This window comes from Nipponia nippon, unplaced genomic scaffold, assembly GCF_047370975.1.
Source record: "Nipponia nippon isolate SJK-2023a ecotype South Korea unplaced genomic scaffold, ASM4737097v1 scaffold_12, whole genome shotgun sequence".
NCBI classification, from domain to species: domain Eukaryota; kingdom Metazoa; phylum Chordata; class Aves; order Pelecaniformes; family Threskiornithidae; genus Nipponia; species Nipponia nippon.
In genome coordinates, this window is record NW_028262313.1 from 22,434,458 (window position 1) to 22,449,703 (window position 15,246).

At 46.8% G+C, this 15,246-nt stretch overlaps 2 long non-coding RNA genes across 3 annotated transcripts; both read left to right on the forward strand.

Moving 5' to 3' along the window:
• Nucleotides 1–1,310: 1,310 nt before the first annotated feature.
• On the forward strand, nucleotides 1,311–7,809 carry LOC148056753 (uncharacterized). Of its 2 annotated transcripts, XR_015702807.1 has the most exons (4): nucleotides 1,311–1,453; nucleotides 2,199–2,304; nucleotides 5,982–6,876; nucleotides 7,633–7,809. It is a non-coding gene; the product is annotated as an uncharacterized LOC148056753 (long non-coding RNA). The 2 variants fall into 2 exon arrangements; XR_015702806.1 differs by lacking the exon at nucleotides 7,633–7,809 and having other exon boundaries at nucleotides 5,982–7,203.
• Nucleotides 7,810–11,515: 3,706 nt separating this feature from the next.
• On the forward strand, nucleotides 11,516–13,807 carry LOC148056754 (uncharacterized). The gene is made up of 3 exons (XR_015702808.1): nucleotides 11,516–11,610; nucleotides 13,100–13,188; nucleotides 13,766–13,807. It is a non-coding gene; the product is annotated as an uncharacterized LOC148056754 (long non-coding RNA).
• Nucleotides 13,808–15,246: the final 1,439 nt, after the last annotated feature.

Here is a 15,246-nt window from a genome sequence, read left to right on the forward strand (position 1 = left end):
TTATATATTACAGACTTTTTGCTGAATCAATACATGTCAGAAAGTATTTTGTAGCCCAGAGCTTTCTACGAAGAAAGTTCTCCACGGTATTCCTTTAAGTTTATTGGTTTTTTCCTTCTGCATAGACTGGATCTGTCGAAGGAGCCCACGCCTCCTGGAGCAGCAGCCACAGGAGCTCCAGAAAAGAGCAGTATGTTGTAGAGGAAGGCGATACAACCCTTCCCTGCTAAAATTTACTCTTCTTAACCAGTGTGTGAAGTACTTTGCCAGCTTTTTTCCCCCCACCAAAACTCAAGAGAAAAGCTTTAACGTTTTTGGGTGAACCTGACGGATGAGCAGGTGTGTTCATCAGCAGTATTTTAAACCCACGTTATTTGGATAATGAGGGAAAACACTGCTGTTTGTGCCCAGGTCCCCTCTCTTCAGTAAATTTCCACCCTGATTAACAAATGGCTTTACTTAAAATAGCATTCTTCCTCCCAGCTCCTCTCTGCTCTGCCGGCTTGCATCTAAGCCCTCAATTAAGCAGGGCAGTGGAGCGGGTAGGTAAAAAGAGCCCCGCAGAACTGCTTGCACACCCATGGCACGCTCAGCGCGGTGGCCTCATCCTGCCGGCCACCAAGGGACCCTCCGAGAAATAATTAAAGGTGAATGCCCCCCGCTTCCCGCCTTGGCCGAACGCTGCGTCAGAGCAGGAGCTGCTTTAATTATTGTTTGATGGACCAAGGCACGGCTCAAACAGCGCGGGCGCACCCGGAATAAGCCGACAAACCAGCCCAGCAGGCATCGGTGCTGCTGCGCAGCTCTCCAAACATTTCCTCTCCCGCCTGCACTGTTCATGCCACTGAGACTCACCTACCTGCTCCTGAACAGCCCTCACTTTACAACCTGGAGCAGAGCCAGCCCTATTTCACTACTCACAGCCTCCACGGAGGCTCCCCGTGGCCAGGGGAGAGGGGTCTCGCCTCAGCACGTCTCATTACCAGCAGATAATGAAATGTGACAACCCTATCAATGCTACACAATTATTATAAGAAATAAACTTTCTTTAGTGCTAGGTATTGCATCAAACACAACCCAGGTGCTGCGAGCAAAGGTCCCTCGACTGGTGCAGGCAGGCGGGAGGGCAGGATGCCCAGCGCTAGAGCTGAGCACCCAGTATGTTGCTCAACAGGTACAGGTGACAAATGACCTGGCTGTTAATTAAAAGCTGATTATGTTCTGCAAGAAATTGCTACCAGCTGTTCTGGGTAAATAAAAGGAGAGGCTGGGGTGGTGCTTGCTTTCAGAGAGCTGGGGGAGAGGAGAGAGGGCAGGAGGGGCAGCTGAGCGTAGCTCTTATGCAATGGGCTCTGTGTGTAGATCTTTGTCTTCAATTTTAAGAAAATCATGTATTTACTTCATTACGGCTTTCTTGCTTGGGTGCAGTGTTGTCTCCTGGCTGGTACTGCAGGTAGATGTCCTTTTTTTTTTTTTTTTTCCTCTGCGATTCTCTTATTTGAGCAGATCTAAACATCCTCTGGTGTTTCTGTCTTCCTGGAAAAAAACCCAAGAAATCAGGAAAAAGCTGTGATACCTTAAAAGAGCTGGTTATACTTAATGCTTGCCCCTGGTTACCTGCCAGGTGGAGCCCAGCCAGCGGGCCAGGGCGGTTCTGCGCCCCGGGGCAGCAGCGGGAGCATGGAGGGAGCCCTCTGCCCCAGCACTGCGCTCCCAGCTGGGGTGGTGACCGTGCCTCTGTGCTCTGGGTGAGGTTAAAAGCTGCATTTCTGTTCTAAATGAGCAGAAACAATCCTCCTCCATAGGATGCGAAGCCTAATCCTGCTCTAAATCCTCTGAGTAGTCAGAGCCTCCAAAACCTGGGCAAGGAAACTTTTTTTGGGGGCAGCAGTGGGGGAGCTCAACCATGGGGGAAAGAGCCAATATCCCACATGGGACAAACCAGCCCCCAGACTACCCCTGGCTGGCCGAGGTGATGCCCAGGGCCCTCGCATCCCTCTTGGCAGCTCCTCTTTTCAGCACCATGATCCATGGGGCTGCTGCCTGCAGAGCTGCTCTGCGCAGGTCCCCTGTACCTGAAAATCAACTATTTCTGGCCAAAATTTTGGAAACGCTCTGGCTGTTACAGACACTTGGTTGTGATTCACTAACAGACAGGTGGTTGTCTCCTCTTTATTTTCCTGCTTGGGCGACGGCAGAAGTGTGACAGACCTGAGCTGCTCCTGGGTGAAGGATGCCCCACGAGTGGAGTTCCTCGCGAGCGCCTGAAGTGGGTCTGAACGATGCCCACACAAAAAGAGCAATGTGAGTACAAAGTGGTGTGCACGCGCGCTTGGTGTTTGTGCATACGTGGCACCGTGGCTATGCACGTTTAATTTTAAAAATATAAATATAAAAGAAAAATGAGGTTATTGGGAAGAAAAGACAACTTGGCTGGGGGAAGTGCCCAGCTCCGGCAGCCCCTCCTGCAGACGGCCACTCGCACCCTCTCCCTGCCCGCTCTGCCACGGCTCCGGGAGTTTTGCTCCTGCCTCCAGGCAGAGCAGGCAGCTCTGACTTGGTGAGAAAGCACACAGGGCTGCTACTTTCCACTGAGTTTTAGAAATTGCATTATTTATTGCGACAGCTCTGGTTCACTGTTACTCCCCTGTAATGAAAGTCCACTGTATTCATTTTTTTTCCCCCTCAGCACAAATAACTATTTATATGGTGGGTGCAGGATTTTCTCCTTTTAAATGTTGTGTTTTACCCCAACTGTAAAAAAATTTGTATACTTTTATGTGCCTTAAAACATGCAGCAATGGGGAAAAAAGGGGGACTGGGAAAAATCACCCTGATATTCACAGCACAGGTGGCAGACTTGGGTTTAGCTGTGAGGAGAACCAAGGACAAACTAAATTTGGGGACAGATGAGGGGCAGGTGTGGTGGGTGCTTGCTGGGTGCCAGTCAGGGTCCCTACCTGTGTATTTTGCTTCCCCCATTGTGTCTGAATGCCGAAGCAGAGTATCTAGAATAACACACAAAGTCAAGGAGGACACATTTATCTGACACAGCCACCATAATCGCCTGTCAACCTGACCTGGCATGACATGATGTCCCCAGGTATTAAGAAGTTATCTTGTGCAGTGTTTTACATTAAATAGTTATTTGTCACTCAAAGGCTTAATATCTGTTCACACGATTTGCAAGGCAATATTACATTATTGTGTTCATTTGGCTGTGACATTTCAAGGAAACCAATAGAGCTTTTAAACAAGTCTCCGAGCTGCATTTGGGATGCTGATATTCTAGTTTTCTCCCATTCAGAGTGAATTTGTATACACCTCATAGAGCTGGGAAGGATTTTTAGCTCATTTTAGGAGAAATCTCATCTTTTCCATCACCCAGCTACTGTAGGTGCATTTTTCTTTTATTCAAGTCCTGTATCAACCACTGACTGTGCCAGCCTGAGCAGAGGCTGCCCTGGGAAGGGAACAACCAGACCGTACCGGGCATCAGACAGTGCCGTAGCGGTGGATGCTCACAGGATTACTCTTCCAGGCTCAGCACAATTTTATTTGCCCCTTTTTGAAGGGCCATGGGAAAGATGCCATCCTCCGCAGCAGCCACGCACATGGTTAAATCCTTAATGTGATACAAGCCCCGCTGCTTTTCACCCCTAAAAGTAATTCTTGGTGAGACTTAAAATGGATAATTGACTGGAACTAGCAAAGCTCCTCTTGCTGAAAAACAAGCTGCAAGATCTAAATCAATAATAAAGAAAAGTGGGGAATTATATATCTCAACAAGATGGTCCTCTGAGGAGAGGGGAAGGAGCCATGGAGTGGATATAAATGCTGTTTCGTTGCCAGACCTTGGGTACTTTGCACAGTGGGGTAAATTTGGACTGGATCCTCCAGCCCGTTAGCTCCAGCGCCAACATGGTTATGCAGTTATTTCATGTCCCATCCCCAAGCGTGAGCCAAAGCCTGCTGAAGCGTTGCTATTTCTGGTCGGTGCCACTGAGCCTCTGCGCTGCTCGGCACGGGCTCGCAGCTACCCAGGCGCTTCCCAGTGAGAAATACCCGTACGGTGATTTTTTTTGTTAGTGTTTAGCCTGGAAGGGAGACATGCAAGCTCTTAAAGTTTGGGTAGGGAATGGAAAGAATACATAGACCTGTCCTTGAAAAGTGAGAGGTGATGCTTGTGGCAGCACGCATCATCTTTGCCCTCTTCCAAGAGAGGAAAAACACCTGAATCATTCACGCATCGCCTATGTACTATATCTCATGTCCTAAATGTTAATTCTCGGGATGCCTTGAAGTGGGATGTCCATTAAAGCCGGCAGAGTTCCTCTTCTGCTTTAAGCAAAAGCAGGCCGGTGTTTGTCTTTCCATGCATTAACGTCATGCGCCATTAGCATGTACATGCCAGTCCTTGCCTGACCCCATAACAGATCAAGAAAAGGTGGATAAGATTTCAGTTTACATAATTTATTTGTAATTTCAGGTGCCTTTAAGCAACAAATTAACTAAATTCTTCATTATCCTGACTTAAACAGAAACCAGCAATCATTTCTTTCCTTTGAGTCTGGGAGGATGAAGTTACTCGCTTTTAAAATTCAGTGCATGCTTGTGGGGTTCTTCTTCCCAAGGTGTCTGTTCTCGGTGACTGAGCACCCCAAATATTTACCCACTTGCAGAGGACAAGGTGGGAAAGGCCAACATCATTTATTTAGCCTAAATCCCTAGGCAATACACACGATGGGCTGCTCTGTTGCCATTTAAATATTTACATAGAGCTATCAGCTGCTTGACCCATTTCCTCCTATATTAAATATGTCCTCTTTGCTAAATCAACGTGGCTTCTTCCCTTTCTGTTGCGATTTAGAGCCAAATCCAACAGTTTGCTATGATTTGGGGGGGTGGCATTATATTTTGCCATAAATAATCCTCCAGTTATGAACTTTTCTCATCATCTGATGTATCAGTATTCCAACAAGTGTTGTCTTTTTGGAGTGAAAGCCCACACTCTTCGCCTCTCTGAGCGGCCTTGCTTTAATGGTCCTTTTGGGAAGCCTGCATGGGAAGATGAAAATTGTAATATTCTGTATTTCTTAGTCTTCATTATATTTTAATGGATTCTTTATAGCTTTCCTGATTGGTTTTGAGTTGTTTTTTTTAATACACTTCCCCTCTGTCATTTTTTACATCTGTCTGAAGGAATCAGACGCATTCTGCAGCCTCTACCCTGCTCTCCCCTCGGTCGTTTTTCATCCAGCTCCTCAAACTGATCGACGCATGTCTTCAGTTCGGCGTTATTAATGACTTGGCAGGATCTGGGTTAGCGTCTCCACAACAAACTCATAACAAACGTTCTCCCTCTCTAAGCAGAGCTCACCACACATGTTTTTTTTTCTTTTATATCCTCTATTACTTATATCTTCATACCTTGACAAGAGGTAGGCATTTTTTTCCAGTGAGGATGCACCTCTGTTCTGCAGGCAGGTTTGTTCCCATGGTCTGTTGCCTCCAACTCTTGCTGTGTGCTGCCTCCTGCTCCTGAAAAACCCATCGGTGGGGATGTTCGCACATGACCACAGGTCTCCCTTCGTTACCACTGTTAGCTGCTGCCTGGATGGGTGCGCTGGGGGTGGCTTTTTCACTCATTTGCACAATCTGCTTCAGCCTTGGCTCGCCTTCCCCACCTGCTCAAGTGTTTTCCACTATGTTGAGACTCAAGATCCAGTGACTCATTAGGTCAAGTTTTCATTAATTCACTAGGAAAAATGTCCTTGGCTCTGTCCGTGTGGGTTTATAAAGCCTTCTGGACTTCTGTAGCTGTTCTTTGGGATTCTTGTTGCAGTTTGTTTTATTTTCAAATAATTTTATGTTCCAACCCCCCCCCCCCAATATATATAATTTGCAAACTGTTTTAAATGCATTTGATTTTTTAAAAAAAAGCAAAAAGGGGACAAAAATGGTAGACAGTTTTATTTCAGGAGACCTGCCTTCATGTGCTGCCCTGGCTTGCAGGCAAGGCTTTCCCGTCCGCTCCAGCCAAGCGGGCAGCTCTCCTTAACCTTGCTGGGAACCGCACACCACCTCCGGCTGGACCTCTGAGATGGACCTGCCTCTCCAGAGGCTATCAGTTGATGTTTCTTTGGATGTGGACTCAATACAGCTCTTCACAGCCATTTAAACCTCCTCCACGTAAAGCGTGAAGGTTTGAGGAAGACTCGCCAGCAGTCACAGAACTGTTCCCCACAGGCGAGGAGAAACAGTTTGGTTTTAGAGGACTAAAGGCTTCTGAGTCCTAATAAAAAGATGCAGCAAGGGCTGGTTTTGGACAACAAACTTTGAATAGTCCAACTCAGGACATGGAGAAAAAAAAATGGTGGTTTGCCAAGCAGGTGCTTGTAACCAGGAGGGCTTGAGTTCATGATGGCTCCTGCTTGTACTGAATTTTCCATGGATGGTGAAAGGGGAGTAAGAATTAATGGCAGCAAAATATCGATGGTCCATTAATGGCTCCGTAGCACAAGCCTGATGGTGTAAGAGGCACATCGCCTTTCCCCAGCATTACTAATGTTACCTCTCGAGTTCTGGTCTCTCCTGGCTCAGCTGGGGCTCCATGGAGCTGCCTGGCATGAGCCGCTGCATTGCCCCACGCAGGGGTCGGCCACCTCCTCTTCCCCTGCCCCCGGGGACACCAGCAGCACCTTCTGCGCTTTTGGGGTTGACCTTGTGCGTTTGACCCAGGGGAGCACTGGGACACCCCAAAGGGGTTGGCTCGGTAATGCTCGTGGCAGCAAATAGCACCAAGAGCGAGCTGGATTTCAAGTATCATTTTCCTAGTTGGTGGTGGATCCTGGCCTGAAAATCCTAAGAAAATTGGTAAGTGCACACACCTATATCCATCACACAGCCATTACCTAAAAATAGCCACTTTGTAACCTTCATAACCAGACTTCGGGAAGAAACAGCAATACATACCTGTAATAAAAGTGCATCGCACTGGGCTGTGACTCAGCTACGTCATGATCAGAGGAAAAAGTTATATTTTATTAATTTTGCAGAAAATGTATGGTAGTTGCTGCCTAATGAATACTAATAGAACCTTTAAAGCTCATTTACCAAATACATACAATTAAAGGACAATGAGAGGCATTACTTACAGAGCACATTCGAGCATGACTGAAATATCCCATTTGTTTATCGCAATAATTGCAAAATAAAACGCATCAATTGCTCCATATTTATAAATTCAAGAGCTATTTGGGTCTGCGTGCACTCTTCCTAATGTGTAATGAAGGTTATAAAAGGAACAAGCATCTTAATGTAAAATACAAGGAAAACTCTCAAACTGCATGAAATTTGAGAAATGAGACGTTGTGAGTCAGTCATTTACTCGTATTCTCTCCCACCGAAGCGCATGGGCGATGATGCAAACAGGATGTGGGAGGGTTTGTGGATATTTATGAGCAGGTGCTCTTCAGCTGGAGCCAATGCTGAAATAATTGGCACCTGGGGGCAGAGGCTGCCTGGGGGATTGTGGTGGGTGGCAGAGATGCTTCTGCAAAGGGTCTTTGGATTTACGCCACCCTTGGACAAATTTATCTTCCAGGTTTGTGGTTTTTTTTTCCTTTTTAGTGTCCCCAAGAAAGGTGCTCGCCAGGTTGCGTCTGTGCCAGTGTCAGTGGGTCGCTCTGGGCATGGCACTGGGCAGTAGATGGAGAACAGCAGCAATTAACAGGTTCTGCTGGTGTGTTGGAGGCCTTCAGCCCCACCTCCTCCCATGTCTTCCTTATGGGAAGGTGGGGAAGAGTCCAAACCCATGCTGCCAAATGGGGTGGCAGTGCCCAACCTCCCCTCCTGCTGCCTTTCGCAGGGCTGGGGCAGAAAGGGTCGGGACAGGTGTAGGAACAAGTGCCCTCCAGCCCCAACCTTGCCATAAAAGGTTTCCAGTCAAGAGCCACCTGCTTCCTTTTATTTGCAGGCTCGAGTCATTTTGACATGGTTTCATCTACAAAGACAAAAAGATATCTCATTTTGCCAATTCTTTTTTTGCTTTACACCAAGAAAGAGCCGCAGCACAGAGCAGTTAGTGGGGTCAGGAGGACTTCAGGGTTGTAAAGGGGTGTCAGAGGCATGTGTGTGGCTGGGTCCGGGCACGTCCCGTCTGGGGTGACAGGCGATGGGCAAGGCGATAAATACGAGCATCCCCAAAAGACTAAAAATTCCCATGGAGCTGAAACCCAAATTCCCAGAAGAATGATCCAAAATTACACCATTTGTCTTCTGCTGAAAAACATCCACCAGGCACTGGGATTTATTCTTGGTGCTTTGGGCACATCTCCACAACATCTCTCTCCCTCCTAGTTTACATGTTCCCCCTCTAAAGCCCTGCTATCCCACCGTGGCAGCCCCCAGCCACGCTGGTTGCATTGGTTATCATCCGCTAGCGAAGCCATTCGTCTCTCCCAGGTGAGGGAAAGCAGACACACGCGGTTTTTGGTGGCAGTTTAGTAATCTTCTTTATTTTCTAACTGATTTCTCAGGTTTCTGCTTTAAAAACCCAACTCGCCCACCTAGCCCCACATCTTAGTTCCCCTAGTTCAGAAACTGCCACCCGCCGCTCTGTGCGGGGATCAGCCTCTCAAAACACACATATCGCCCTAAAACCGCTGCCAGCCATGGCCGGGCCATGGTGCAAGAGCTGGAGCTTGATGAACAGCCTAAGACCCACCAGCCCATCCGTAACAGGTGCTCCTGGGGCGAAACGGCTTGTTAAGTCAGCAGAGCCTATGTGTGCAGCCTTCAGGACAGGGATTTAATAACTTAGTATTTTTTTTCTTCCAAGGATCATTTATTAGCTGATTACAGAGTTGTTTGCTTCTCACTCAGAAACTAAAGCTGACATTCTTCATGTGTGTGTGTGGTTATAACACCGTTAAACTGCGTGAAAACCTATCAGTAATGATTTGGCCCCAGGTATGTGCAATGGAGGAGGAAAAAGCAGCAGCATTTTCTGGCTCACGTGTGGACCTCAGGAGCCTGGCGGGCTCTTGTTGTAGCGTGTCCCGGCTGGACGTGGCTCTTGGACGTGGTCACATCCCCCACGGAGCCACACGTTTGTGCCAGGTGGTTAATGGTTTGGACACCCACCAAAATCTCCTCTGAGCCATTCTGAAATCTTAAAATGCTGATCAACACCGCTGGGACTGATTGGGAAGTCCTGGGTAAAGGGGGAGGAAAGCTTTTGCTTTGCTCTTGGTGTTGTTTTGTTTTTTGTTTTTGTTTTTTTTTCATTTAATGAATTCTTTTTCTTCAGTAGATTTTGAGATGGGAGCATTGTAGGGAAATGAGTGGCTGAAGTACCGCACATAAGGGCGGCCGTGTGAAATGTTTCGGGGCACAGTGTTTACAAAATTCAACGGAGCGATTCACGGGCAGTTTCTTGTCCCCCAAATAGTATTTTTTAGCAAATGCAGAACTTAGATTAGCCAGCAAGCCCGCTCTGGGACGGGTGGCAGAGAGACCTGACACCTTGTCGTGGTCCTGGCACATATTGTGCGTGTCCCTGGCAAGGTGTGGAGCTGGGTCATTCCCATGGTAACATTGCCAGTGCTGGACCAGGAAAGGTATATACCAGTTGTTAAGTGGTACTGACGCTAATGATATAATTAGCTGTGTTAAAAGTCATGTCTGGTAGCATCTACTTTGTTTCCAGGGTGACTAAAACACCGTAAATAATGATGTCCAGCAGTGTTTCCATAGAGCTGCTGTCCCCAGCAGGAGCGGGGCAGAGGGTCCTTCGTGGTCAACGGGCAGGAGATGGACATGTTAAAAGTTTCCGTTCTGCCTCCCAAACCGGCAAAGCCAAGATCCCCGAATCTCACCCTGACAAAGGGAGCAGCTCCAGGCTGGGATCCTTCTTCCTTGGCTTTCCACAGAGAGGTGGCATGTAAATACACCAGGAACTCATGAGCAGGAGCCCAAACCTCACTGCTTGCCTCCAGCCCTCCCCACAGCTGACTGGGAGGAGAGGGAGATTTTCCAGTGAAAATCATTGATTTGTCAAAATGGGGAAGAACGTGGTTTTAATCTGCTTCAGCCAAAGGTTTCTGGCGGAGAACCATTTCTTTGGCAGCTTGCCGCATGGGCAGGGGAGCTCAGACATCCAGATCGATGGGCGTCATCGCCCCACCACGTGTCGCACAGGGCCTCTGCCCCCTGGGGATCACCGACGGGGGGGAAACACTTGTGGCTCCCCAACTCCTCGCACCTTTGCCATGCGCTCACCCCTGGCTGTCATCTATCTTCCCAGCTGTAGCTTTCATTTTAAATTGCAGGTTTGTTCAGAAATGTGGAGTTTATGACGGATCTGATGCCCTGATGGTCCTTGTCTGGGGGATGCCCGGGCTTTAAACAAGCCAGGGTTTGGGAAGGAATCTGTCCACAGGAGAAAATCGCTCACGGGCACTTGTTTTGCTGTGTTTCCAAGAGATTGTGGTTTGCAATTTCAATTATTTTGACTCTTTGCTGAAGCAGAGGGCTCGATTCAGTTCAGCTGCTCCACTACCTCCGTTAATGCTGCGTACTTCATTTTCAGGTTGATTAAATGCACATATTCCCCTTCTCATTTTAATAGCCAAGCAAACCAATTCATGTAAGGGGGTCAAACCAGGTGAGTGCCAGCCAGGAGCTGCAGCAGCCGGGGTCCGGCCGTGCCCCCGGTGTTTGCTCAAGGCCAAGCTGCTGGAGGGGTCGCCAGCGTGGGCTCTAACGCCCAGCCCGGAGGAGGCTTCAAACGGGAAACAAGGAGAAGAGAGGAGGAGGAGAACACACATTTTAAAATGAAAATCAATCTTGAAGTCTTCCATTCATGTTAAATCAGAAGCAGAATGCCATGTGCACAAGGCTGAACCTGATCCAAACCCCATCAATATCGAAGGGAGGATTTCTAATGACTTCCAGTGGCTTTAAAATCGGCTTTTAGTGTCTAAGATGCAACTGTGACTGAAAAAAAAACCAAACCCAAAGCCTCTGTATTTACTGTTCTCTTACTTACTCCAGTCTTCTTAACTACTTTTTATTGAGCTCTACAACTTAATACTGTAAAACCATAGTCAATCTCTGTTAGCACGAGCTGCCCAAAGCCTATACGTGCACAATTTCCAGCTCTGCCGCCTTTACTTATTCTTTCAGAGCATAGAGGGATGCAGGGTAGGGGATTCCTGCCCCGGTTCAGGGGGTGGACTATCAGGGCAGGGCCAGGAAAGACTTTTCTACTGATTTTAAGCAACCTGAGAGCCCTTCAAACTGAATGCCAGCCCTCTACAAGGATTTGAAGACCTAATGCTGTTAAAGTAAACAGAGCCAAACTGCTAATAAAATCTGTAATATTTTTCAAGCAGGTGTTAAGGAAAATGCCTTCAAACCAATTTCTCTTCATCGTTTTTAACTCAGAAGTTGTTCGCTGGAAGAACTGTTGCTTTGGCGAAGGCAGCTGCTGAGATGCTCCGATAGTTACCGGGAGGTGGTATTTCAGTGGATGTGGTTTTATTTTCCTGCTGTTGTTGCACAAAGTCTCTGCGCATCAGTGAAGGAAGGTAGAGAAGCACGCAGGTATTTAATAAGGGATGAATTATGAAATAATAATAATTGAAAATAGCCCCATGATTTGTATTCACAGTTATACAGCAATGAGGAAATAGTTCAATTCACCACATCTCAGCTCCAGCAGTGACCCCATCTACGTTCGGTGCAGACAGCCATTTGCCCAGACCACGGCACCAGCCCCAAAGCAGAGCCCCCTCCCTTCGCCGTCACGGCACCCAGCTGCCACGGCAGCATTTCATTAGGCACCCTTACTTTATAAAATAAATTCCTTTCCTTTTGTTGTTTAACACAAACATGTATTGACTAATACACTGTTATGCAAATCCAAATCACCCTGAAAACCAAAATACCCTTGGATTATTTGCATTCCGCTATTTAACATTACTAACGGGAAAAGCTGATGCGTTTGTTTATGTTTGCCAGCCACTGACTTGTCTTTCACGCGATGGGGTTCCCATAGTATCGCCCCTGCAAAGCCCTCAGGATGAGGTGTCAGCCCAGGTGTAGACATCGGCCGCGTAGGTGGGAGGTTTTTGACACGCTGCTCGGTGGTTTCAGCCACGAGGACGTCCCAGCACAGAAGGGGAGCTAAAAGAGGGAGCGGGGGGGGGAAGCAGGGGGGGAAAGAAAGTGCCAGAAACAAAGTAAGCGAGAAGCGAACAAAAAATATTTTTAATCCGAAGATGTTAAAAGCAAGTTTTAATAGAGACAAATCATTCGTTTTTTAAACCTGAAGAACAAAACCACTTCCAATTTTTAAATATTTCAGGGTTTATTATGTTTTGTTGTAGCGCTGCTTCATTGTCTAACCTCATAACCTTGTTGACTCCAAGGGGAGCCAAACTTTTACCTCAAACATGCTTCTCCCACAGGTTTTTGTTAGTTTTTGTAGTATGACCTGTTTGCTTGTTATGACCTTACCTAGAAACCATGGGAAAAAAAATCACATTTCAGTTCAGAAAAGCACATAAATGTACACCTGGATGTGTCTCTGTGGTCGCCTCCGTGGAAGCTGTACGAAGCACGTGCCTGGCTTGCACGTTAGATGTAAAGGCTTCTGACGCTCTTGTTGCCTATAACAAGAGTTGGGAAATTCATTGACTGAATACATTATTTAATGAAATAGCTAGTCGATGCAATAAATTATTTAGAGTTTAGTACCAGACCAGCTGTGCTTGTCCCACACTATTAAATTCGACAGCTGTGGTGCTGTGCCTTATGGTCATCTTTCTGCCTCGTGATTGAAAACATGACTGAGTGTTTGGGCTGGAACTTACAGTTTAGTCAACTTCTAAAGAAGCGTAATGACTTGTTTGTACTTCAATATGAGAAGTTCACAGCTCTTTTTTCTGACCTGATGGGGTATATAAGCCATTCAAGGCAGGTAATGAATCCAGACCCTTGACTGGAAAATCTCCTTCCCTGGGAACTGCCAGGAATAAGCAGGCAATACAATAAAAAGAGATATATTTCAACATCCATTTTTGTCCTTTAGGCAAAACGACGAGCTGCAATTTCAGCCTATTGTCTGGAAAACATCAGGAGCCGATAAAACACTGGAGGAAGAAATTGTTGGCATAAATGGTGAGAGCACCGCGAGGTTGCATCGACATCTTGAGCCGAGACTTGTTGTGCTCCCAACACCGCCTCTCCTCCGCGGGGAAACGGGACGGCAAAGCCGAGGATGCTGAAATGCTGCCGGTTGTGTCTGTCTGTGCAGAAATACAGGAACATATGGGCAGCATCGTGTTCCCGTCTATTCCAGAAAGCAAACCAGAACGAGTGCAAAATAAATTTGTATCAACAACAGGATGAGAATATTTACAGGAAAAGGAAATATAGGATGGGGAAAAAGGAGCTCATATTGGAGGGCAGGGCTCGCGAGGGAGCAGGGCTGCATCCCGGTGGGGTTTGCTGTGCTGTCTGTATTCGCATGCACCCAGCGTACAAGGAAAATATAATAAAAAATTACATTAACTTGTGTACATACAAGGACACACTTGCCCATAAACGTATATGCACGTGATGTGGATCGAGTTCTCTGGAGGGCTTTTTTTTGTTTTTATTTTGTAACACATGGCTGAGTGAGCAGCCTTTGAGTGTAATTATTACGGTATTGAATTGCTTTCCATGGTAACTAATTGTGATTTCTGAAACACAGGTTCTGCAATGGTACAAAATGACATGGAGCTGAATATGGAAGCAGCTGGTAAGAAGAAAATCACTTGCTTATGAAATAGTATTTAATGATGGAGACTGATGGAGCAGAAAAAATGGGGGGCGGCAGGGACTAGAAAACAAACCAGCCCTCCCTTACCTCCATGCACGTCCTTAGATTTTGAATTCCTCAAGAAAGTGTCTAGTGAATATTTAAGGAAAGGAAACCCCCCTATGTGGGCTGCCTTCCCACTTCCCCACTTACCATTTTACTAAGCGGCAGACTATTAAAAATCTGGCTGTATAAAAGAAAAGAAACAGTCAGGAAATGAAATTATGATTAAATGGTTATTACTGGTTAAAAAAATGGGAAGGCTTTTACAAAAATTTATCCATTCCACTGTGAAAAACAGGTGAAAGAACATGTTTTGAGCAGTGTTAAAAAAATGGAAAAAAGGTTTCCCCGGACCGTGGGTGTCTCGCTGCCCTCCCGCACCCAGAGCTCGGGACGGCAGCGGGTGCCCAAGGGAGAGCCCAGCGGAGCGGCTACGCACGCGTGAGGCAAAGCGGTAAAACATGGAGGACCATTTTGAGTCAATGTATGAGTGTCACTGAAGCAGAGAGGAGATGTGCAGATTCCCCTGCGCAACGGATTGCCGTTCCCCTTCCCATCCCTTTAATCTCATCAGGTGTTTGATAGCAAAGGGGTTTTGGGGCGCAGCTCGAAGGGGCTGGTGAGGGCGAGGGAGCCTCTCTGGCATCCTTGGGCTGCTGACGCACACCAGTCCCGGCTGCTTTTCCTCCCCATTTCCACCAAACGGCAGCATCTTTGCCGTATGCGAACTGCAGCGAGTCCCTTTACGGCAGAGGCAACACCGCAAGAGGCTACAAGGCAATAAAGACCCAAGTCAGGGATTTCCGAGCTCTCAGGTGGGGCTAAAACCTCCAGCAGGTTCCTTCCCCTCCTCCATAAGGCACCGGAGGATCCCTAGGATCTAACAGTGTACTGACACCCCCAGGAAGAAAGAACAATATTGTCTTGTCCTTTCTTAAAAAATATGATTGAATTAACAAGCAGTAGTCCAAAACCCAGACCATGGAACTAAAAAACCCACCCAACTAAAAAAAAAAACAACCCCAACCCCCCAAAAAAACCAGAAAATCCAAGTAAGCAACCAGAAATCTGACTGTGATGGATGTGGTTATGTTGCCCAGCTGAAAAAGCAGAGTTTGTAGGAGTTTCTCTATCCTTGGTCCAAAATCACTGGCATTGGCTGTGTTCATACTCGACATAACTCTACAGCTTGGATAAATATGTGTTTAGATGTATGGGAATGGGCATTCAGAGTAGGTAAAATGTATTTTTAGGCGTATGTAAAGTCAAATCATTTGTCAAGTTAAGTATTAATTTTATTTACCCAGCAGACAGTCATGTTTTTATTATATAAATATATATCCAGGCACTTAAAATGTGAAAATTTGACA